This window comes from Lissotriton helveticus, chromosome 10, assembly GCF_964261635.1.
Source record: "Lissotriton helveticus chromosome 10, aLisHel1.1, whole genome shotgun sequence".
Lineage (NCBI taxonomy): Eukaryota > Metazoa > Chordata > Amphibia > Caudata > Salamandridae > Lissotriton > Lissotriton helveticus.
Window position 1 is genome coordinate 911,779,247 of NC_136071.1, and position 24,041 is coordinate 911,803,287.

A 24,041-nucleotide genomic window follows, 5' to 3' on the forward strand; every position below is an offset into this window, starting at 1 on the left:
GACGGAATGGTTGGCACCCATTGTGGCCGCAAAGAAAAAGGATGGGTCGGTCCGGCTCTGCATTGATCTGAGAGCGCTCAACAGAGAGGTCGTGGTTGATCGATTCCCCCTTCCGAACATCACCCAAATGATGAGCTTGCTTGAAGGGGCTAAGGTGTTCTCCACCCTCGACCTCACCTCTGCATACTTTCAGATCAAGCTGCATGAAGAGTCACAAGAACTCACGGCGTTTGTGACACCCATGGGCGCGTACAAGTTCAAAAGGATGCCTTTTGGATTGGTCTCGGCGGCCGCCGTGTTCCAGAGGCTCATGGGGAACATTTTGAAAGGCATCCCAGGCGTCATATGTTATCAAGACGACGTGCTGATATTCGCTAAAGACCACAAAGAACATGATGAGACTTTGAGACAAGTGCTAGGAAGGTTCAGGTCACAAGGGCTAACTCTAAAAGAAGAAAAATGCGTCTTTGGCTGCGCAGAATTGAATTTTTTGGGACACAAAGTGACAGCTGAAGGAATATGGCCTAAAGCAGAGCTCCAGAACACTATTGTGAGTTTGATGCCCCCCACAAGCAAGGATGAGATCAAGTCATTCATGGGTATGTTGGAGTTCTATGGGAAATTTATACGGAACCTTGCAGCAAGGACCTACGCCATCAGGTTGTTGTTGAAGAAAGAGTCAGAGTTCAACTGGAGTAAAGAGTGTCAAAGGGAGTTTGAAGATGTAAGAAAAGCACTGGCAGAAGCCCCCAGTTTGAAGTCCTACATACCCAACCGGGCGACAGTAGTCACCACCGATGCTAGTGCTAAAGGGCTGGGAGCGGTCCTCACACAAATGGGCAGTGGCGGAGAAGAAACCATTGCGTTCGCCTCTAGATCACTCCAGAAGTCTGAAAACAACTACTCAGTTATTGAAAAAGAGGCTCTGGCAGTTTCCTGGGCACTGGGCAAATTCAGAGACTTCCTGTGGGGCACACAATTCACACTGCGTACTGACCACAAGCCACTAGTCGAAGTCTTCAGCAAGAAGGGCCTAGATGCCATCTCCAGCAGGATCAGGCGATGGGTGGTCAGTCTTCAAGAGTATACCTTCTGCGTCGAGTATGTCCCTGGTACGCGCAATTTTGCAGCGGACTGCTTGTCAAGACTCGTGAATGAAGAGGAGGAGAAGGAGGCGGACGTTGAAGCGGATGAACACCAGATGGAGAATGTCTGCGCTATCCAGAGGGCAATAGGAGAAGAAACATGGAAAAACGCTATGAAGGAAGATGAAATCTTGGAGAAGGTGTACAACAGAATAAAGAGCAGGTGGAAGCAAGAAGACAAAAAAGAGGAGAGTATGCGGCCGTACTGGATGGTCAAAGATGAGCTCTCCATGGTCGATGAATGCCTGTTCAGGGGAACAAGGTTGGTACCGCCTGCGTCGGTGAGAGAAAGCCTAGTCGAAATAGCCCATGAAGGCCACATGGGTATCACCAAGACGAAGCAAAGGCTGAGAGAGAACTATTGGTGGCCAAGTATGGACATTGCAATTGAAAGGAAAATTAGGGACTGCATTCCGTGCTGCAACAGTGACAAAGTCTTGAAGCAAATGACACCACCGATGGTATGTAGGCCACCCCCGTCAGGACCCTGGGAGGAGGTGGCACTGGACATTGTGGGTCCATTGACAGGAGAAGTACGCACCCCGTACATTCTAGTGCTCATGGACATGTATTCTAGGTGGCCGGAAGTGAGACTAGTGAGCGAGGTCACGACGAAAGTAGTCATTGAATTCATGCAAGAGTTATTTGTCAGAGAGGGGCTACCCAGCAGCCTACTCACAGACAATGGGGTGCAATTGTGTTCCAAAGAGATGGAAGACTTCCTGGAGGGAAGAGGTATCACACATAAACGTTGTGCCCTGTATCACCCTGAGACTAACGGCATGATCGAACGTTTCAATAAAACCCTCAAGGAAAGCATCCAACTCGCAAAAGCCAGTGGTCTGAGCTGGAAGGAAGAGATGTGGAGACGCGTGGAAGCATACAGGTTCACCCCGCATCAAACGACGGGGGTCACTCCTTTCGAGTTGCTCAGGGCAAGGGTACCCAACACCAAGCTATCCCCAGGATGGATGGGGTGGCACAAGGGATGGTCGGATCACTCAAAAGAAACTAAAAGCCTACAGAAACAAGAAGGAGCCATGAGGGAAAGGAAAGAAAGATACGACCGTCTCAAATCTACGCGGGAGGCTGAGTTCAAAGTAGGAGATAACATCAAGATCAGGACACCTACTGGTAGGGCAAGTTGGTCTGGATACAGTGGTCCAACCAAGATCACAAAACTGTTCAAGAACGCTGTGAAGACTCAGGAAGGGAAAATATGGAACTTGGGAAGAGTAGTGAGGTTTCACCCACCCGGAGAAGACTCCGATAGTGAGGGGGAGGAGAAAAGTGATGTGGGAGGTAACGATTGTCCCAATGCTAGGAAGCCGTTGCCGGTCTCACACCCAGGTGTTAGGTCTAGTAGGAGAGTGACCAGGCCCCCCAGACACTGGGATCAATATGTCATGATGTGATTCCCTGCATACTGGACTTAGGTCAATATGTCATGATGTTAATTCTGTACACTGTTGTTCTTCTTTTTATTCTCACTTTTCATTCCGCAGGGGAGGGGGATGTGTGGTATCTCCCACCTTTGTTTCCCCCGGCGGCTCCGCGTGTAATGGAGCTGCTTGCGGTGACATCACTTCGAATGTCACCGCGACCAGCATTCCAGAGCGAGCGCCAGGGACTGTGTGAAGAGGATCCTGGCGAGAGGCTGTGGCTGAGGTCGACAGATTACTACTAAAGTTTAATAAACAAGTTGGTACACTTCACGAACCGTCTTGTGTGTGTGTTTAAGCACGTCTCCACACCAAGGTTTATGAATGATGTGTTATACTGAAGAATTTAAGTGATGATTAAACCATCAGAGGGGGGACAGTGAGAGAAGATTTCCTGTTAATAAACAGCATTACGAACCGAACTTATTCTAATATTAGATTGCTTTTACACTGTCCTCCATCTTGCTTCAGCATCACAATAGACCATGTGATGACTACTGCCAATTTTGTTCTAAATAAAGTATTGGTATTGCCAGTGTTTACAGGAGTAAGCAGACAGTGTTCTCAGAAAGGTTTTCTTGTTGTACTGAATCAAGGACGCTTCTCATCATCCCAGGCTCATGCTATAACAATGTATCAGTTCAATGGTGCAACCAAGACTGTGAGAATGACTGAATCTCAATGTTCCACTATCCTGAAAGAATTCTCAAATATGTTATATCATAAATGTTTCCTTCTGGCTAGCTTCCTATTGGTCCGAACTCTGAGAACCAGGTATCTCCACAGAATGTATGAAAGTCTTTGTCTAAAGCCCTATAAAAGTATGTGGTTTGCTGTGTCAAGGGAGAACCCCTTTCGTTCACCTTAGAAGGGACATTTATGCCAGATTTGACTTAGGACTGTGCTGAGTTTTTTGTACTATGATTTATATGCCTTGCTTCTAAGCCTACTCATGGCACCTTTATTGTATTTTCTCTATTTATTATTTTTAGAAAGCTTTAAAATTACAGTCCTTGTCTGTCATTCTTAAGATAATGCTTCAGCCTTGCTATATGGATTCCTCTAACAAGAAAGAGTGACCGTTCCGGTCGGGGAGCATCAAAGTCCGTATTGGAACTTCACCGCTGTCGGTCCTGGCCATTCGTGCACCCCATGGGTTAGAATTTTAGACTGGCTTGTGCGTCAACACAGTTCTATAAAGAAGGGGTGAAGATTTGGTTTATTCTTTGGAATGTACATTTTCACTAAGCTCTAGAGTCAGAGCTCAGCAGGAGTCTGGGCAGTAGTAGCACGATTGGTTGGGCGAATTGTAATCAACTGTTTAGGAAAGGAATGCAACATGCAATGTCAAAGTCCATTGGTTCGGCTTTTTGTGTTTTAGTTTGTCACCTTTCTCCAACATTAACATAACTCCAGGATTCCTTCAATAGAACTGTGCTATTTCTACCCACCCCAATGCAGGCGACCCTCCAAACCATCTACAATTAAAGAGCAGTATCAGCAATCCCCAAATCGTTCTCTCCAAAATATATAATTTGGTGTTCTTTATTCCCAAGGGTCCCTGCAAGAGTAGAGTCAGCATTGCCTGCAGACCCTTGGTGTAGTGGCTTTAATGAAAATGCATGTTTGCATTAACATGGTATAATTAACATAATTAATTCATTATATTTTACTGAGAAATTGGGTTTATTCTAATGATAATGTAGGCCTCAATTTCAAAAAGCTTGTTGCAGTCAGCAGCCCTCTTCCATTGTACACAGCCATCCCTTTATCCTTTCCCAGTCATTCACTCAGCACACGATTGTTAGTTTGTAAATAATGTTTTGAAACACAATGTCATTCTGTCATGTACAACATGATGCTTCCTTCTTAAGCTTTGTTGTCATGCTGTGTGTGCATAGTGAATGTTTTCTCAAAGCAGCACCTATTGGGACAACAATGTGATTCTCGCTAGAACTTAACCTTCACTTGTAGCAGAATTGTTAATAACTAAAAGGTTTCACAGGAGCGCATGGAATGGGAACTGTATTGTAAATGTCTGTAAGAAAGTGCTGAGAAATGTGATTTTGAACTGTGATTGAGCAGGATTTATGAGCCTTTGCACGTCCACACCAGATGTATAAGCCTTGGTATAACTTAACCTATAAAATGAACTTTACCCACAGGGAGTTGGGTTCACCTTTTCCTGAACTTTAGCAGGCAAAACTCTGTCGGTCTGATCTCTGATTTATAACCTATTTATTTACTGAGCTGCCTTATGCTCTATTCTGCTTATCATGACTTGCATTTTATTGTGAGTGCATTGCTTTTCTATGAAAAATTACAAAGGGACTCTTTGTTATTGATTTTGCTTTCAGTTATGCCTTTAAACGTTTTATAGACTTCATGGTTTTCATTTTAATATTTGTCAGTTGTTATTGTAAAGACTCAAGTGCTTTACATTTGATTCAGAAATATTACTTGATATTTAATTTACATGTTGAACAAATCCAATTTTGGAGCAACAAAAGCCTTAGGTGATTAACACAGCTCCCAGATTGAAAACCGGGGGAAAAGCACAGCATCACAACCATATAGGTTTGCAAACGTCATGTGGTGGTACATTGTTGTCTGCAGCTATGCACTGGAGCATCAGTAGGGGGCAGAACTGTTGGCAGAAGATTGTGTCTTGTGGTGACCGAGTGGTGCGTTTGATGTCACCGCATCATGGAACCCCACTCGGTAAGTCATTTAATTTTTGCAGCCGGTCGGTACATTGGGCAACCGGGCACCTGAAAGACAGGGTGTAAGTGTTCTGCGGTGCCTCATTAAGCTTTTGTTTTTACTACAGCTGGCTGCCGACCTCATCTTTTCAACTTGGTGGCAACTTCAATGTCCAGGGCACAGCAGAGCATGATTAATGTCTGAGTCAGGAACCCACATCCTGCATCAAAATGCAGTCACAGCCTTAACAAGTCTGCTAATGGCAAGATGAATGTTTCATTTGTTTTAGTGACATATGTATTTTGGAAACCCTATTTCTTTATGTTTTTTGTGACCCTGCCTTACTTACACTTTCTGCCTGTGTTCATCTTTCATTGTGGGTACAAGCTTTCTTATTATCTACAGAGGGTGAATTTTCCTTCACGTGTCTGCACCTTGTGATTCCGCTTCTGTCATCCAGGTCGCCACACGATGGTGCTGGTGCTTCCATGTGCACGGGCACCTGGCAGTGTATTCCCTTTTTGGCAGTGTCTGGTGCCGGCATCCTTTACGGCCTGAGAGCAAAGCTATCCAGGTTCTCTGGTTTACAGCAGCAGCCCGCACAACCACAACACCTTACATCACACATTCAACTGGAAATGAGGGCAGTGACTTCTCCAAGCTGATGTCATACAAAAAGCATTGGAAGACCTTATATTGCATCCAGTGACATCTCACGTGTGCCAAAGAGCGGTGTCGTCAGGCAATTTGTGTGACTCAAGACACGAGTTGCACTTCATTGTATTCCAGGAACACCAGCTGTCATAATTCATACTTGATCTTCAATTTTTGATCAAATTGTTTTAGTGGCTGATTAGTGATTAACACACTTTTCCGTATGCAGAAGGAACCTGCCAATGTGCTGAAATCTACTGCTGTGTTTTGCCTTGTGGTGTTCCACTATTTCATTGTCCAGATGTGCAGCATTATTATTATTACTACTTAGGTAATTAAGTGCAGAAAATATATGATCACTTGCCACCTTTTGCAGCACAAGAAGTTGAAGCAGAATTGGATGAGTTTCAAGCTGCGATCAAAACTTGAAAAATATATCAACTGACAGAAACGTTTTGTAGAAGATCAACACACATGTTTTTTTACAAGGACAAAAGATACAGATGAACTTGTCAAAGCTTTAACACAAAACTTAAAGTGCCAGCCGGCAGTTGTAACTTTGAAATGCTTACTTCACAACATATTAGGGACCAGTTGGTGGTCAGTTGCAACCCCAAGAAGCTGTAAGAAATACGTTTGTTTTGTGGGAATCCTACCCTAGGCAAGTAACTTGATGTAGGCAGAAGCATCAAGACTTCATTGAGGCGGGTAGTGAGCCCCGTCAAGATGGATACTGGGCTCTAATACTTCTGAGCAGCTCTGGCAATTACCCGGCATTTTGCACCTTCCTAGCATCTTTTCATGCTGAAACCACTAGATTCAGTGGTTGGAAGGTAGGCGCCTTCCATTTTCATCATTTTCCCATTAAATTGCACGCAGTAGCAGCATTTCCTCTTTATTGCTGTGCTATATGCAGAGAGAGGTCCTGCCTTTTGGGCTCCTGAGGTAAACAAAGGTTGCGTCACAGAGACTGAACATGTCTCCCTTTACGTCGGAGACTGGACATGTCTTCCTTTACGTCCTGGGCTTTATCTCTTCAATACTTTGAACAAAGTAAGAGGCTTCTTTGCCATTTTAAGGAACTTTCTGAATTTGTAGAATTATTTCTGCAGCATTGTGTTCTTCCATAGAAGTACATCTGTCACATTTCTTCATCATTGGTGCTGTCATCCTGAATGTCATTTCCTGCCACATGGGGTCCTGTTTTTTTAATTTCATGTGTGAAATTCAAGGCAGGTGTGGTTTTCGTAGGGTAGCGCCAAACTATTGTTTTTGATATTCATTAGGGTCCTGCATGGTGTTCTCTCTTGCTTTTTACTATTACAAGTCTAGCTGTTTCATTAACATTTATGGGCAGATCTTTGAAACTGTAAAGGAAAAGAGCACGTCTCTCCCATTCTGAAGCAAGCTTATTATTCATCATAAAAGTCAACAAGTCGAGGAGACCTCATCTCTAGAATTTCTCAGTTCTTATGGAGGGCACCAAGGGCTTCGGGATGGTAGGTGTTGCGTCAGTCCCATCATCTCTGTGAAAAAAAGACTTGGAATGTCCTTCCAAATCACCATCTCCTCTCACCCTAGAGAACGTTATGGAAGAAATAAAAGCCTTAAAATCATTTGTGTGGAGACTAACACCTCCATTCTACAAATTAGAGAGAAATGATCCATTCACGATCAACAAATTACAGCCTTGGAGCAGCGTATTAGTGATGTAATGGACTCTGTCCCAGATATCTCTCAGCTCACAAAAGAATTTGCGTTACTCAAGAAGACCACAGAAGATTTGAAAACCAGGACTCACAGGAACAATTTGCGACTTTATGACATACCAGAGAATTCAGAGGGCCCCAACATGAACTCCTTTCTTTAAAGGGCAGTCCCCTCCAAAATCCATCTACAGGAGCAAAAAACACAAGGGGCCTGATTCTAATGCAGTTAAGAAGTCCTCCTAACGGCATTTACTCCGTCCAAATAGGATTGTGAATGTGTCTTTCCAATTGTCTTGGAAAGGTTCCCAACCGACCAAGTATGATGCAAGTTAGTCCTTAGGAATATACCAATCCAAACCGACTGCATTTGGAATGACCAAGTCATACGGAGCAGAATTGTATGTCTCTACGGGCAGCGTTTCCAAATGACTGAGTACGATGCTGGATTTGGACAGCCTATCCGAATCATGCCATCCAACTAGAATCGGCAGTCAGAATCAGACTTTGGTGGCCCATAGTGGCCCCCCTGCACCGGGAGCCTTCCCAATCGGGCCCATGGGGGTACCCCTGGTTCTTCCCTTACCAGCCATGCACAGTGTAGCAGGCACCAGGGGGTGCCCACCATAGGATGTCCGATTTTACCCGGCCACCCCAATCTTCAATGGGAGCCGATGCATTCGGTGGGAACTCAGGGCCAGATGTAGGTCGGCAAATACCGGTCGGTAACGGCCGATTTCGGCCGTTACAGACCGGTATTTGCAAATGGAGATTTAGGGGCCTTCAAATTTACCGATTTGGTAAATTTACCGATTCTGTAAAATACCGAATCTGTAAATTTACCGAATCGGTAAAGCCAGATGTAGGTGGCACTTTAAACAGTGAATGCATATGAAGGTCGCAGATGCACACCTGTTTAACGTTTTTTATCCACATTTATCATTTTATTCCTTGTTTTGCGTGCAGTTTGGGACCGTGCCTCGCCTCGTTGCACTGGTTATGATCAACTCAAAAACATTTGCAGCATAACTATGTTGCAAACCCATTCGCACAGCATCAGAAAATCGCGCTACAACTGTTAATTCATTTTATTTTGAAATGTTCATAGGTAATCCAGCTTGACTTGATTAAAGATCACAGGCACAAATATGGTGACAATCACAGAGATGCTGCAACATGCACCTCCAGACAACAAATGGCATCAGATTTCACACGAAACATACAGACCAGGATTAATCAAGTCAAGCTGGATTACCTATGAACATTTCAAAATAAAATGAATTAACAGTTGAAAAAGTTGTAGCGCGATTTTCTGATGCTGTGCGAATGGGTTTGCAACATAGTTATGCTGCAAATGTTTTTGAGTTGATCATAACCAGTGCAACGAGGCGAGGCACGGTCCCAAACTGCACGCAAAACAAGGAATAAAATGATAAATGTGGATAAAAAACGTTAAACAGGTGTGCATCTGCGACCTTCATATGCATTCACAATGAGATTCTTGCCTCACTAGCTGTGATGCACCCGATATTGAACTGGAGAAAAAAGATAAACGGACGCAAAAACTTTAATGTCCTGACGATTGCAGCAGTCAACTTTCATGAAGAATCATAAGGAACTTATGTATATCCCTCCTTTTTAAGAGACTTCGATACCGTAAACAGCATAATGTGATCTTATGGATTCCTGCAAGATATTTCATAGCATAATGACTATGCATCACAAACTTATTTTTAATCTGTTAGCACTTCATTTTATATAACAAGTTTGTTTGTTTAACTCTTGGTTCTTTTTGTATATGTTGTTCATGTTTTAGTTGATGTTCGTTTTTGCTTTGCAAAGGATTGTGGAACATGAAATAGCGAGTAATTGATAGAATGCACAGGGTGGAAAGGCGTGGGCTAAAGGACTGCTGATCTGGGATTGGGTTCAGTTGAAAGTGAGGCAATCTACGTCACAGGTGCGATTTGCGCAGGAGTAAAGGTTTAAATAGCGCGCCGAATAACATTAGGGAAGGTCGAGCACAAAGATGGCTCTCAACAGACATGATTGGCACTTGAAAGCAGGTAACCTTGAGCTGACGACAAGGGGCAGGATTTTTAGTTGATTCACAGAGTAAGGGAATGTAGATATGAGGTATGATAGATAACTGGGAGTACAAATATTGTTTTTTAGATACTTAGGGTACGCTAAATTGACTGGGGATGTGTAAAGTTTATGGAAGCGCGGGTATAATTTTGGCAGGTTTAACAACGAGGTTGGAGAGGGGGAGGTTACCGCGTTGAGTAAACTTTTTCACTTCGGCAGAAGGGGAGTGTGGGGTAATCAGTATGTGAATTAGTTATTCATTTAAAAGGGTAGACAATGCAGGTTGTGTTCATAATGTTAGGTTTGGATAAGTATGTCGTAGTTGAAAAATGGAGAACTAACACAGGTTTCACTTTATTGAAACAGCTTCCCCTGACGAAGAGCAAGAAAAAATGCTCAAAATGCATTGGGAATAAGTCAAATGCTGCTATTCATGAATTTAATGTCCTGACGCAATTTAATAAGAGGCCTGGATGGGCACAATCATTTTGTGTGAAGCTTAATGGACATTTGGACTGCTTTAATCTGATTAATCAAGTCAAGCTGGATTACCTATGAACATTTCAAAATAAAAGGAATTAACAGTTGAAAAAGTTGTAGCGCGATTTTCTGTTGCTGTGCGAATGTGTTTGCAACATAGTTATGCTGCAAATGTTTTTGAGGCACTTTAAACAGTGCCACAGGCCCTTACCGATTAGTTATTTACCACCAAATACTATTTGGTGGTAAATAACGAATACCTGTGTACATGCACATCTGTGCATGTACACCTATGCCATGTGGCACACATACATGCCCTAAGGGCATGTAAGTGTGTTACATGGCAAACAAGCCAAAATAAGGGGTGCAACAGGGTGTCAAAGTGACACCCTGTTCCCCTTGACAATTCGGTATTTTTACCGAATCGGTATTTACCGATTCGGTAATTGACATTGATTCCTATGGGCCTCAAGGCCCATAGGAATCAATGGCAATTACCGAATCGGTAAATACCGATCCTACCGATTCGGTAAAAAATACCGAATTTTTAGCTACATCTCATTTACCGAATCTAGAATACCGAATCGGTAAAATTCGGTATTCTAGAGTCGGTAAATGAGGATTACCTACATCGGGCCCAAAGGCTCCTATTCAAGTCAATAGGAGTCTAACCAAATCGTATCTGGAAGCATCCGGATGCATGGTACTTGGTCGGTTGGACTCTCCCAGTCCGATTCAGTTGGAAACCATTCCCAAACCCGTTCGGTTGGGAAGCTTTCCAAACCACATCAGAATCAGGCCCTAGATATTGAAAGAGCGCACCGCATTGGCCTTAAACCATCTGCTACAGCTCCTCAATTTAGACCTATGGGTATAATTAGTCTCTTCCTTCAGCACACTGACTTTATGTGCATTCTTTCTCCATCCAGAAGGTACATTTCTCTCAGAATGTTTCTAATGCAACAGCTGCCAGAAGGAAACGCTTCCTTGAAATTTGCCCGCAACTAAAGTCCATGAACATTAGATACGGTTTAGTTCACCCTTTTTTCTTCAAAGTTATTTACAAGGTGAAATCTTACACCTTTAAGGGACCATTTCAGCTGTAGGACATTTTATGCCAATGTCGTCATTGGTACACGGAGATAAGCACTACTGCCAACACACAACTGTTATTTCTGCCATGTTTGCCATGTTTGCTTGTTCTCCTGATTAACCAATTTTTTTTCCTATAAGGTATTGTGTTTCCTTCAGATTATTTCCCTTTTAATATCCTTGTTTTTCTCCCTTTGTATTTCAGTACCAGTCTTTCATATGGAGTATTGCACATGTCTTCGTTTTCCCTGCCCCATTGTCACTGTGTATCGCCCCTACTGCCTCCTCACCCATATACACTATGGTAAGTTTTTTGCGTGTGTTGTGCTTTTTACCCTTCTGTATTTAACTTCTTAGTTACTGTTTTATATTGTAATGTCCCTCATATTCTTATCTAGAAGTATTTTAAATTGTTATCCTCTCAAGTTCATTGTGTTAACCTTTCTTGATCGCCGGAGCCGAGCCTGCTTGCATCTTCTTTAGATGTAACCTTCCCTCTTCATCCCTTATGATGATCTCTATTTTCATTAGCAATATTATTGCAACCAAGGAATTTTTATCCTGTATTGATTACTTTGATTTTTGGGGAGTCTTTCTCCTTCACCTTCTTTATCTGTTGTTTCCTTTTCCTATCTGTCTTCTCTTCCTCAACTGGTTTTTCAAGTGGATACTATTATTTTCACAACTAAGATGCCTATGTATTATTTTGTTGTTACCGGATGACTTCTTCCAGACTGCTGCTTAGAATAACAACAAGGAATAGCATGGTTTAAAAACATCCCACCAAGTGCCAACATTTTTGTTTCACCTCTCTAGACTAAAATGGCAAATAGCATTACCTCAAGAAACGCATCTTACAAATGCAGATATTACTAAACTTAAAAAACAATGGTCAGGTTAATTTTATTTTTGTCCCTCTGTGCTGCATAAAAATGGAGTGCCAACTTTGTGGCGTAAATGTTTAAACATTTCACTTGTTTTCAAGGAGAATGATGAGGAGGGAAGATGGGTTTTAGTTCTACTAAAAATCAATGGTATCCTGTTGGAAAAGGCCCTTTTTGCAGGGTTATCCCCAAACTTTTTGCTTGTTCCTCCTATTTTTTACCTGACCTGCTGTTGTTGGTTTTAGGACACTGGGCACTTTACCACTGCTATTCAGTGCTAAAGTGCATATGCTCTCTGTAAATTGTGTTATGGATTGGTGTTTCCATGATTGGCATATTTGATTTACTAGTCAGTCCCTAGTACCATGCACTGTGTGTGCCCCGGGCCTGTAAATCAAATGCTGCTAGTGGGCCTGCAGCACTGATTGTGCCACCCACATAAGCAGCCTGTAAATGTAACTCAGATCTGCCACTGCAGTGCCTATGTGCAGTCTAGTACTGCCATGTCCTCTTGGCAAGTGCACCCACTCTGGTGATTGGAGGAATCACGCTAGAGGGGAAGTTTAAATCGTTGATTTTTGGGAGGAGTAAGTGATGTTAGCAGTTACTACGAGGAAAGGAGAGGTCGGAGTGGAATGTCTAATGGAACACGAGCAGGTATGGACAGCGGTATGGGGGACACAACAAAGCATTATCAAAGGGTAACATTTGGGTAAGATATATTTTGTGTACAGAGGGGTAAAATACAGCCACAAGGGATTGAGTTCACATGGCAATTTTGGGTGGTTGAGGATTTACGCGGCAACGCAGATTGAATGGCAGGTATAAGTCCTTGGATTGGTGTTTGCTGTAAAACACTTAACAACAGGGAAGCGCACTGAATGCATTTAGATTATGGTGTTTTTTCATTTAAGTTTTCATTTAATTTTACATTATCACTTGTTTCCACAGAGTGGGGTTATTTCAGCATGTATATTTGACAAAATAGTGAAGTGTTTGGCAATAGAAGACTAATGGTGGTTCAATTTCATTTTCATTTAAACAGTTACCTCTGACGAAGGGATAAAGAATTGGGCCGGAAATGCATTGGGATTTGTTACAACTTGAACTGTCTTGTGAATTGAGGTGCCCACGTGGGGCAGTAAGAGGCTTGGATGAGCACAACTGCTCCATTTGAAAAAAATGGATTTCCTAACAGCCTTGTTGTGAACAGCAAAGTCAAAAACAAAGTGACAAACAAGTTCGAATAAAGATTGATGTAATTTGAATAAACAAAACATTTGGAAGACAAATAATCATTTGAAGCATCTTTATCAAGCTGTGCGATTGGATTGGCAGTACAGATGTGCTGCCATATTTGTTGAAGTGCACCCACTTGCCAGGCCCTACCCTTCCCTTTTCTGACATGTGAATCACCCCTAAGCCAGGCCCAAGGTACCCCTGTGGGCAGGGTGTAGTGTATGTGAAAGGTAGGACATGCCCTTGTGTGTGTGGCATGCCCTGATAGTGAAATACTGCAAATTTCGTTTTTCACTATTGCAAGGCTACATGTTCCCATCATATAGAATGGGGAGTTTGCTTATAACATCCTATAAACATAACTACCTCTGGGAACAAGGTAGGAAAATAAATGTTTGTATGCCTGAACTCAGAATGTTAAAATGCTTCTTTTACTATGGGTGATTTTTACATTCTGTGTTTGAAAATACCCTTTAAGAAAGTAGGTAAGGTCTTGCTTAGCCATCCAGTGTGCCTCTGCTAGCATGTGTATTGACTGTCTGGCTTTGGAGTGACAGGGTCTGGGGATGTGCAGTGGCTCCAGAGGTCTATTAGGAAATTGCGTCGTTAGGTATTGCTTAGTGTTCTCATTGATTCACTCCATGTTAAGTGCATCATTGAGTATCTTCTGTAGTAAGTTTAGGATTTCTGTAACGTTTGGTTTTGGATTGTCTTCCTAGGGAAAGCATATGGTTTTATAGTCACCTACAGGTACGTGTGTAACTTTTTGCACAGGTGCATGAACACAAACAAAATGTGTAGTTGTACTTAGAGATGCCAACAGATGGTTTTCTACTTTCAGTAACAACCACATTACGTGACCGCCAAGGCATTTGAGAATTTCATATATTAAGATTTCTGTGCCAAGTGAGTAATCATGATGACACCGTTGTAGTATGAAACCTTTACCATTAACTATGGTCACAGGAAATTTTGGACTTTTTGCATGATACTGGTGTGGAGGAGGAGAGCGCATAAGATTAAGCACACCACGGAGGAGGTTATGATACTAGATTTTGGGAGAAAGTTTGGGCTGGTGGTATTATGACGGATATCGATCCATGAAAGTACATGTAAATATGATTTTTGTATTTTTTACAGATGTGCCCCTGATGAAGGGATGCTGGTCCATAAATGCATTGGGCCTACGTTGATCAAACTGAATGGCATGAATTAATTGAGCTGCTTGTATAATTTTTGATGTTGAAGCAGATTCATTTGCAATGTATTCGTTGAGAATTATGAGAAGAATTGTCATTGTTTCTTTACATTAAGGAAGAATGCATTAAAAATAATGCGAAAGAAGATTTATTGTTGATTTGTTTTGAAATGCTTGTATATCAAGCAAAAATTGTGCATACCTTTGTCCTAAAAACTGGTTGCCATTAAAACCCAACTTTGCCATTAAATATGGCGTTTCACACAATTCCAAAGACATCAAAGATGACATAGCTACCAGCTCATTAAATGGAATAAGAAATCCCCAAAGTTATCCTATGGGGGGTTTAGTGAAGACAGGACTCTGCTTGCACAGATTGCTATGTTAGCATAAGTGTATTAGAAGTTTAAACACCATTTTACCACTTTGCAGCTTTTGCATACAGCACTGCATGTAACTGTTGTTGCAAGTTAAACTGCTTCATTTTCCTCGCATGAGAACGGTCTGTTTTTCACATCCCTAGACTTACACTGCGACCTTAGTCTGTACACTGCATGCAGAAGTCTTCAAGGTTCCCATAACAATGTATGCTGTTATTCAGTTTGATCGGCCCACGCTCTAGACACAACACACACACAGCTGCAACCAACTGAAATTCTAGTGCCTTTAATATTGCACTGCATGCATGATTTGGGCACTTGGAGAAAAACCCTTTCCAGTGACAGAGAGCTTTTCTGATCCTGAGATGTGATTCACATCTGCTGATCTTTGAGGTATGGGGTTCCCCATTCAAGACTAAGAGACCTTCTATTATTATAAAACCTAGTTCCTAGCAGGGGAGGGTGGGTCACAAGGCGCTATATGACCTGTTTCCACTATCATTATAACATGATTTCTCCCTTTGTGTTTTATGGAATTGTAACAATGCTGATTGGTTTATTTCTAATCATATGCCTGCTTATGATAGCCAAAATACTGCATCTTAGAGCATATCGTTAAAATAAACATTTTAAACTTTTCAGTGTCTCTGATTACTCACGTTGTGGACTGGTATGAGAATAAAAAAAAAAGAGTGTTCTTGATTCCCACCATTCCTGACAGAACCCTAAGTCACATGTTCTGGGTTGTCTAATCATTGGTAGCTTCGCAATAGGACGGAGAGCTAATGAGACACTGATGCTAGTCGGTTAGGGGTTCTGGGTACTGAGGTGAGTTTTTTTGGTACACCACAATTCACTGAGGTCCTGGTTTCCTGTGCATAGTTCTGTACATGAGCAGAATCCATGCAACATGGCGCACCTAACGTTTTGTCCTATATTTGAGACACATGAGTAATGCTTATATTAGTCCACAACACCCTAACTCCTGTTTCCGGTTGACAGTAGTGACGGATTAACCTGCCTATATAGATAACTTATAGGTTCATTTAAGCTTGATATATTAAAAAGGTTCATACTTTGAATTATTTCCCATTTGTGCCACAGTTCTTATAGATTGGTTTTCCATTCTGTGTCCTTATGGGTGATGTTGACATAGCTCAGCATAGTCGAGTACCTCTAAGGAATAATTTGACGCAGTATGGGGTAACCGCTGATTGTATGGCGGTGCTCTATGTGGTTAGTGCTGATGCAGTATACCCATTTGAGCGTTTCTACTCTTGGGTTACGTTTCCTGCTGCGGTTGCAGATGATGGTACATTCCATAAGTACACTCACTCGGTGGTGCCTGCGGCCTATGCACCATATAGGACATAGGAGATTCTGATGTCTACTTGCCAGCATCAAGTTTGGTTTAATGGCGCCCTTCCCCACTCCGTACCACCGGTTCTGTTAGGTCCTTTGTCTATTCCTAGAGCCACTTGGCCAGTCTTGGCCAGGTTCACACCACACCCACGTTATCAAGCAGTCACTATAGCTGAGTTACGATTACTCTACGCCTCCATAGTCGGGGTACATCGGGCTTTAGTGCAATACGCCTTCCGTGACATCCAGGTGGGGGCACCTGGAGCTGCGGCACAACCAGTTGGACCGGCCAGGATAAAAATTAGTCCCATCATGGTTAATTTGGTTATGGGCAAGCACCCCCAAGATAAGGACAAAATGCCTTTTTGGCTTGCCGAGAAATTTGACCAACTGAAAGCAGTATTTCCCAATACGACTCCTGTTGAAAAACACAGGATTCTGACCATTAGTTTGCAGAAAGACTTAGTGCCTGAAGCAACCGATTGTGAAAACGGGGGTAAAGTATTTGCAGCAGTCTATGCAAAGTACTTCGGCACACCATCTATGACTGTACTGCCCTCCGTGATCAAGCGTGTTCAGGATCAACACGGTCCGGAGGTGGCTGTCGAGTTGGGAATGAGGTTTGTCGGAGTGTTTGACGTAGTTTCCGATCTCATCCTTGCTAATGTCAAGGGAGATGCGGTTAACTTCCAGGTGTCAAATGCTTTGCATGCTGCCCCCGAAGCCGATAAACCCAGGCAGTTGCTGAAAATAATTGCGGAGGCTTATAAGACCATTGGCCGCAATAGTTTGGGTGTTAAGCCTTTTGCTAAAGCAGCAGCTCAACTGCAAACTCAGACGGCTAAGTCTAAAAAGGACGACCGTCCAGTTTTTCCTAAACAAAATTGGAAAACAGAAAAACAGGGGAAACAGCAGAAGAAACAAGGGCCGCGGTGTCACAAGCCGGTGGAGGAGAACGCGGCAGAGGCCGGGGTACTCCACAAGGACATAAGCAGCCCCGCCAGACAGAAGGTAAAGGCAAGCAGGACGACATTCAACGTCCTCTGTTTCAGAAAAATACATTTGCTGCTTTAACCGCAAGGTGTGCCACGGATAGTGAGAACACAGCTTCGGAACCAGACATGGGCGCTAACACTGCTCGACAGCGCAGCGGAGGTTACAGTAGTGTGGCAAGCACTGCGTCTGTATCTGAAGGTGCCAGCAACTGAAATGTTCATCACCGTAGAGACAGCTGACAGACTACATGAAATAGTCCTTTTAATTGAAGGTGACATACAACGTAAAATTAAAGGGATTTTTTTTAAAAATCTGACCTCTACATATGACATTTTGTTAGCAGAGGCGGACTAGCCCCCACCTTTCGTTTTGGCCGCTCCGAGAGGGGAGGAGGTGATCCTCCCTAGTTTTGCACACACTGTGCCGAAGGAGCAGGTGCAGAATTTTGCAGAAGAGTGGGCTCAGGTGCTTGCACCAGCTTTGTACCGTACTCAATGTGGATGGGACAAACTATCGCCCAGACATGAGATTCCATTATGGTCTATGCCACAACCTCAAACCCAATATCTCATGCGTCGAGAAGCGAAAGCTCCTGTTGCAGAAATCCTTGAACAATTGGAATATCACGGTGTGATTGAAACATGTGTGTCACCCATGAATAATCCTCTTTTCACTGTAACCAAACCTGATGGGTCGTACCGCCTAGTATTTGATTACCAGCATTTGAACTCTCACTGTCGGACCTGCGTGGTACAGAATACTCACAGTTCTGCTCTAGTTGATAGTCTCGTGAGAAAAAGGTTTAAGACCACACTTGACATATCCAATGGCTTTTTTAGCCATAACCTGTCCTTGATTAGTAGTCAATGGAAAGTTTTTACTTCGGGCGGCAAACAAAACCAGTTCAAAAGATTAGCCATGGGCTATAAAAACAGTCCAGGCGTCTTTGCCGCACGTGTAGTCTCTCTGTTAGAGAGCATCGACCCTGATGCGTACTCTATGTTGATGGTATTTATCTCACAGATGACATATTATGGCCGCATCTGTGTCACGTTGACCGCATCATTGTCATGTTTGCGGACTTCAGTTATAAATTTAACTTTGCAAAATCACACATTGCAGAGTACACAGTGTTGTTCTGGGCTATGAGCCCAACAATGAAGGTCGAGGTTTAGCACCTCGCTTTCTGGAGAAGTGCGCACTGTTGCGCTCTCCAACAACTCTGAAAAAACTACAATCTTTACTGGGGTTTTCGAATATCGGGCGTACTTACATTCCTGATTATGCCCAGTGTATAAAGCCGCTATATGCCTTGATGCAACCTACTTCTACCAAGTCTTGCTGGCTGCCAGAACATTCAGCTATACTGCAATCATTTCAGTCTGATCTTCTTGAATCTAAACACTTACTGACATGTGATAACCACACAAACCTGGTAATAAGAATTGTGCCAGGTGCGGAGGGTTTCACGTACTTGACGTTTAATAAAGGAGACACAGTCCCTATTGCTTACAAGTCACACTTGTACACTTCGGCTAAAATGCGATTTTGTACTGTAGAAAAAGTTTTGACTGCAGTGCAGATGGTGATTCTAAAAGAGAGAGCGCTGTCGCAGGGGAAACGCATGTTGGTTGTTACACCGTATCCTGCCATGGAAGCAGTGACGAAAGCCAGTGTACCAAATTCAAAACCTTTGCATACACGGTGGATATAATGGGCAACATCCTTAACGTCTCCGGATATCACGTTTATCGTTGACCCCTCATTGCAAACTCAGGAGTACTTACAGTATGAATTTGTTCATCCTGCTCCTTTGTCCTTGTGCCCGCTTGAGGATTACCATTGTATCATTTACACTGATGGTTCGGCGCAATGAGCAATGGAATCTAAGCATGCTTTTTCAGAGGCCTGCGCAATAGTTGTGGGTACCATGGTGAATGGTGAATTCAAGTCCGATGTCGTGCACACACAGACCTTAGGGGACTTTATCGCCCAGTTGGCAGAGCTATGTGCTCTGGTGCTTGCACTAGAGTTTGCTGATCCTCGTGTGACTTCTCTTATTGTAAGTGACTGTTACTACTGGGTTCAGTTTTTCAATGACAATTTATTCTTTTGGACTCAGAATGAATATCGGATTCCAAAGTTAGCACAATCAAGCACAAAATGCTTTGGGTTTGAGTCGCAGAACTTAAAGAACGTCTGCCTCTCGTGAATGTAATTCATACTCTTGGTCACCAGCGCGTAGGAGTACAGACTGACGAGGCAGCAAAGCCAGCAGTGGCAACTTATGTAGTAGCAGCAGTTACACGTTCCAAAAGTAAGATTGATGATGACATTGCTGCAACAGAGAAGGGAGGTAATTACCCTAGAGGTTTCCCTTCAAAATACTCTTATCATTTAAGTCCTGATAAAGTTCCCTATGTGAGAATTAACGACATTGGTGACAGATTGATTCCCAACACGGACTGCAGGCTCTCCTTGATAACAGCCGCTCACAAGGGCATGGCCTCGGCTCATGCCGGTGTCTCAGTAACTGTATCTATCTTAAAGCAACGTTACTGGTGGCGCGGATTGTACAGACTCGTGAATATGTCCTTACTTGTGACATTTGCCTGCAGATTAAACCTTCGACTGCTCCGCTTCCACCACACACAAACACAGCTGTACATATCTAATAAACCACTTCGGTGTGTTTATTTAGATCACTGCGGTCCTTTCTCTTCTGGTACTGTGTATAAGTTCATCTTAGTTGCAGTGGCTTCGTGCACATGCCTTTTATAGGTCTGGCCACAACGCAGCACTGATGCTCGAACTGTCATCAGGGATTTGCGAGTCTTTGTGTGAATTTTTGCATGTGGCACCCTCCATTCTGATCAGGGTCCAGCGTTCGCCTCTAGGGCATACAAGAAAGCCATGAGGTCTTTGATTGCAGATCAAATGCAGGTCAAATTTTCATCTCCATACAGGCCTGAGGGCAATTCGGTTGTGGAGCGAATGAACCATGAGTTAAAGCGATCGTTGACGGCTAGGGTTTTAGGTACTGGCAGAAACTGGTTGGCCCATCTGTATTCGGTTCAACGTGCACTTAATAACCTCCCTAGAAGGTCTTTGGGTGGGAAGACTCCATCCAAGATGCTGTTTGGCATAAAAGTGTTTGTACCGGACCTTGAGGGTCTAGACATAGCGGCGTCTGCCGCACCCTTTGACGCTGATGATCCTTTTGCTGTGTTACAGAACCTACAAGAGATCCGAGATAGTCTTGCAAAGGAACACTTGCCCTCCACAACTGATGCTGCACTACAGATTCTGGTAGTTGGCTGGCTCCCCGAGTCGGTGACCTGGTCCGTGAGAAGGTGGAGAACAAGAAGGAGTTTGGCCCCTCTTATCGTGCACCAGTTCTAGTGCTTGGCGTGCAGGGTACAAGGACAGTCATTTTACCTCCACTTCCCAGTCGCAAGGATAACAGGTACATGTCCATTAACAATGTCAAATTACGAGTGGCCGATTCTTCTTAGTATGACTCCAACGGTCTCTTGTCCAGCAATGCTGAGAAATTCTGTTTTGGCCTCAGCAAATACCAACAGGCCTGACATTGCCATCGGGATGCACACAGTTACTAATCCATTATTGAATCCACTGGCTGGTGATCCTCATGAAGATACTGAGTATATCTATCCCACAGATGTGTCGTTGCCTGGCGTGCAAACAAGGGCAGTTGAACAGTCACGTTTTTCATTTGACACTAACTCTACAACATCGAGTTCCCCATCGAAAATTTCTATTCTTGCTATGTGGTTTAAAACACATCTTTTGATACCCCCTTGGACGTACATTTGGCTGGTGCTTTTCTCAATTTTTTTTATTTATGTCACTTGGATTTGTAGTTGTATTTCTTCATCTAGTAAATGGACATTATGTTAAAGAAAGATCTACAAATAGGTTAATTGATGGAACTTTGGCACCCCACTCCTCATCACTCATCATGAAGAGGGACCAGCCTTTTGTCAATATCACTGCCTGGTCTGTGTTAGACGGGATTGTATGGGATGCTGTAAAATTTCAAATTCATGGCCCAACAGAGGTTAATATTGTCCCCAATGTACTTTCAGTTTCTATGGGGGATGTTGTGAAACAAAACATATGCTCTGATGATTAGGATGTCCAAGCCGTAGAGGCTCTTTTTTCGGATTTGAAATATTATACTGCTTTTGATGCTGAAGATTTGTACTTAGACTCTGCTAATTATGCAGACCTATTTTGTTACCAGCACTATGGCAATCATTACCTGCATAAAGCAAACACATTTAGAAATGTGGTTAATTATACACAATGGGAACATTGTCCTGCTCCCATTGAAGGCAGCTCGAAAACTCTCTTGAAAAAATGTGCATATCTTACTGATTTTAATCAATCCAATCCAGAAGCCTCTTATTTTAAAATGACTGCAAAGTCCACTTCCAAAGTTAGACTCACCCACAATAAATTACTGTATTCGAAGTCCTTTATCGATAAATTAGCTATAGGGGGCTATGAGCTATGGAAAGATACTATTGATCTTAAATCTGTTTGGGGTTCGAAAAGCTGACAAGTGCAAGGCATTGAGGCTTTGCATCGTGCATGTCTCATCCCAAACCACATGTTGTTTCTAAACTCTACGATTTCACAAACTACTTGCTTTGGATTGGCTACATCTAAAAAATTAAACGCCCCTTCCATTTCAGATCTGGGTGAATACCAAACATGGTACAAACACACCGATTGGTCCCTTGATGAATTGCAGGTCCTGATAAAAAATTCCTCCTTATTTATTTTCAGCTTGGATCTCCAAGTTTGGTTATTATGGCAAAAAAGTTCAGATTCATGCCAACATCATTTTCTGGGTCTAGCCTCAGGCTATACACTGGTTAAGGTGGACCCCTGTTTTGAAAATGTGCATTCTGTTAATACCTGTTCAATGGGCAAACTATGTCAGAACTGGCTTAAACATTCCACTTTAGCGCCAGTTAAACTTAATTTGTCCTGACTGACTGACGATGTTGAATTGAATGATTTTGTTAAAGGCCCTGTGAAAGCAGGTCCAAGAGATGGGTACATTCTAGTTACAACAAAGTTTGGAAATTGTCCCAAATTGAAACTGCTTCTAGATTAAGAGCAATTGATCAAGCTAATTTAGAAAAAGTGTTTGCTGTCATCGACAATAGCATTAATACTTTGTCTTCCAGAATTTACACTTTAGATAACATTGTTTCATCTGTTGTGAATATTGTACAGAATGAATTGTCTGTATTGTACCATGGTCAAAATCAATCACGTTCCATAATGCAATTTGCGTGGACTCTACAAATTTTAAAGTCTGGGAAAGTGTCTTGGGACTACATGAATACCTCATCTCTGTTTTTACCATTTAATTTGATGGAAAAACAACTGTTTATGTCCATGAAAGATGCAACATATATTCTCTTCTACATATTGAAAAATTAGCCCCTTTACCATTTTCTGTTGCTGAATTCAATTCTGCTGTATGGCTCATTCATGGGTTAATCACACTGCCCTTCCCCTTGTTTAAATTCAGTTTGTGTATGAAACACTATGCCATAGGTAGATATGAATCATTGGGAAGCGCCTATCTCCATGAAGTTTGGTCTCTGCCATTCATATATAGATGCCTGAGAGAGGGTAAAGAAGTATATTTAAAGGGCGAGGAGTGCACTTCTACACCTGATCACTCACTGGTTTGCAAGAACTTACAATTGCATGGCTCATGTAACACGCAAGCCCCAAATTTAGTCTGCATTCTAAAGGGAAATCTAGTGCGGCTATAACACCAACTTTCACGCTGCTAGCTATTGGTAGCTATTTGCTTTTAAATAAGGAAAATAGCTGCGGTATGTTGGCAGGGATTCGGTACATTGTGACCGGTTCCCAACGTGTACTATGCTGTAAAAATGTGCTTTTTCCACCCCCGCATGGGAGACTCGATGTGTCCATCTGGCCTTCCATTCCGACCTTGAAAACAGAGTTCAACAAGATGAGTAGAATAAGGGCTCTATTGTCCCAGAAAGAAATCGCCCGTACTTCTTCCCATGAAACATTTGTCCTTCAAGTAGCTAACACCCGCACCAAGGCGCATGCGCTTTTAAATACTGATCTCCCACTTCATTTTGGCGCTTTGATTTTTTTTTTATGAGCTTTTTGTTCAAATACTGAGCATATTAACAACTCAACAAGCCAGTGCTTTGTCACATCTGTCATGAGTCATGGTGCAAAACTCGCGTCACATAATAGTACAAGAATTCAACATGTGTTCATGTCATCATAGCAATAAAGATACACACATTAGAGAGCAGTTCAGATTCGAGGGGCTCACAGTGGCAATATATTTATACACAATTTCAGTAGCGCAAACACCCTTGAGAAGGTAATACAACGGCACGCAAACTTACATATATCTATCCCATGTTCTCCATTTCACATCAGAGTCATAGCAGTAACTGCACATTCCGCCACTCTTAAGTATCACCAAACTATTTTCTCTATCTCAATAGTCACACAGTCGCAGCATCGCCGGCCCCATCCTCAGTTTGTTATCTCTGCACCCATTGCATGAATGGCTCCCAGATGTCGCGAGGTCGGGAAGTTGGTGGCATGAGTTCCCAAAATGTTTACAACTGT

The 24,041-nt window shown here is 42.8% G+C and overlaps 1 long non-coding RNA gene across 1 annotated transcript in view; it reads left to right on the top strand.

The window, feature by feature from the left end:
* Positions 1-13,983, top strand: part of LOC144785540 (uncharacterized) — a 65,055-nt gene extending 51,072 nt beyond the window's left edge. The window contains exons 2-3 of the long non-coding RNA XR_013601953.1: positions 11,516-11,614; positions 13,240-13,983. This is a non-coding gene — a long non-coding RNA (uncharacterized LOC144785540). The remainder of the gene's footprint in view (positions 1-11,515; positions 11,615-13,239) is intronic.
* The last annotated feature ends 10,058 nt before the right edge of the window (positions 13,984-24,041 follow it).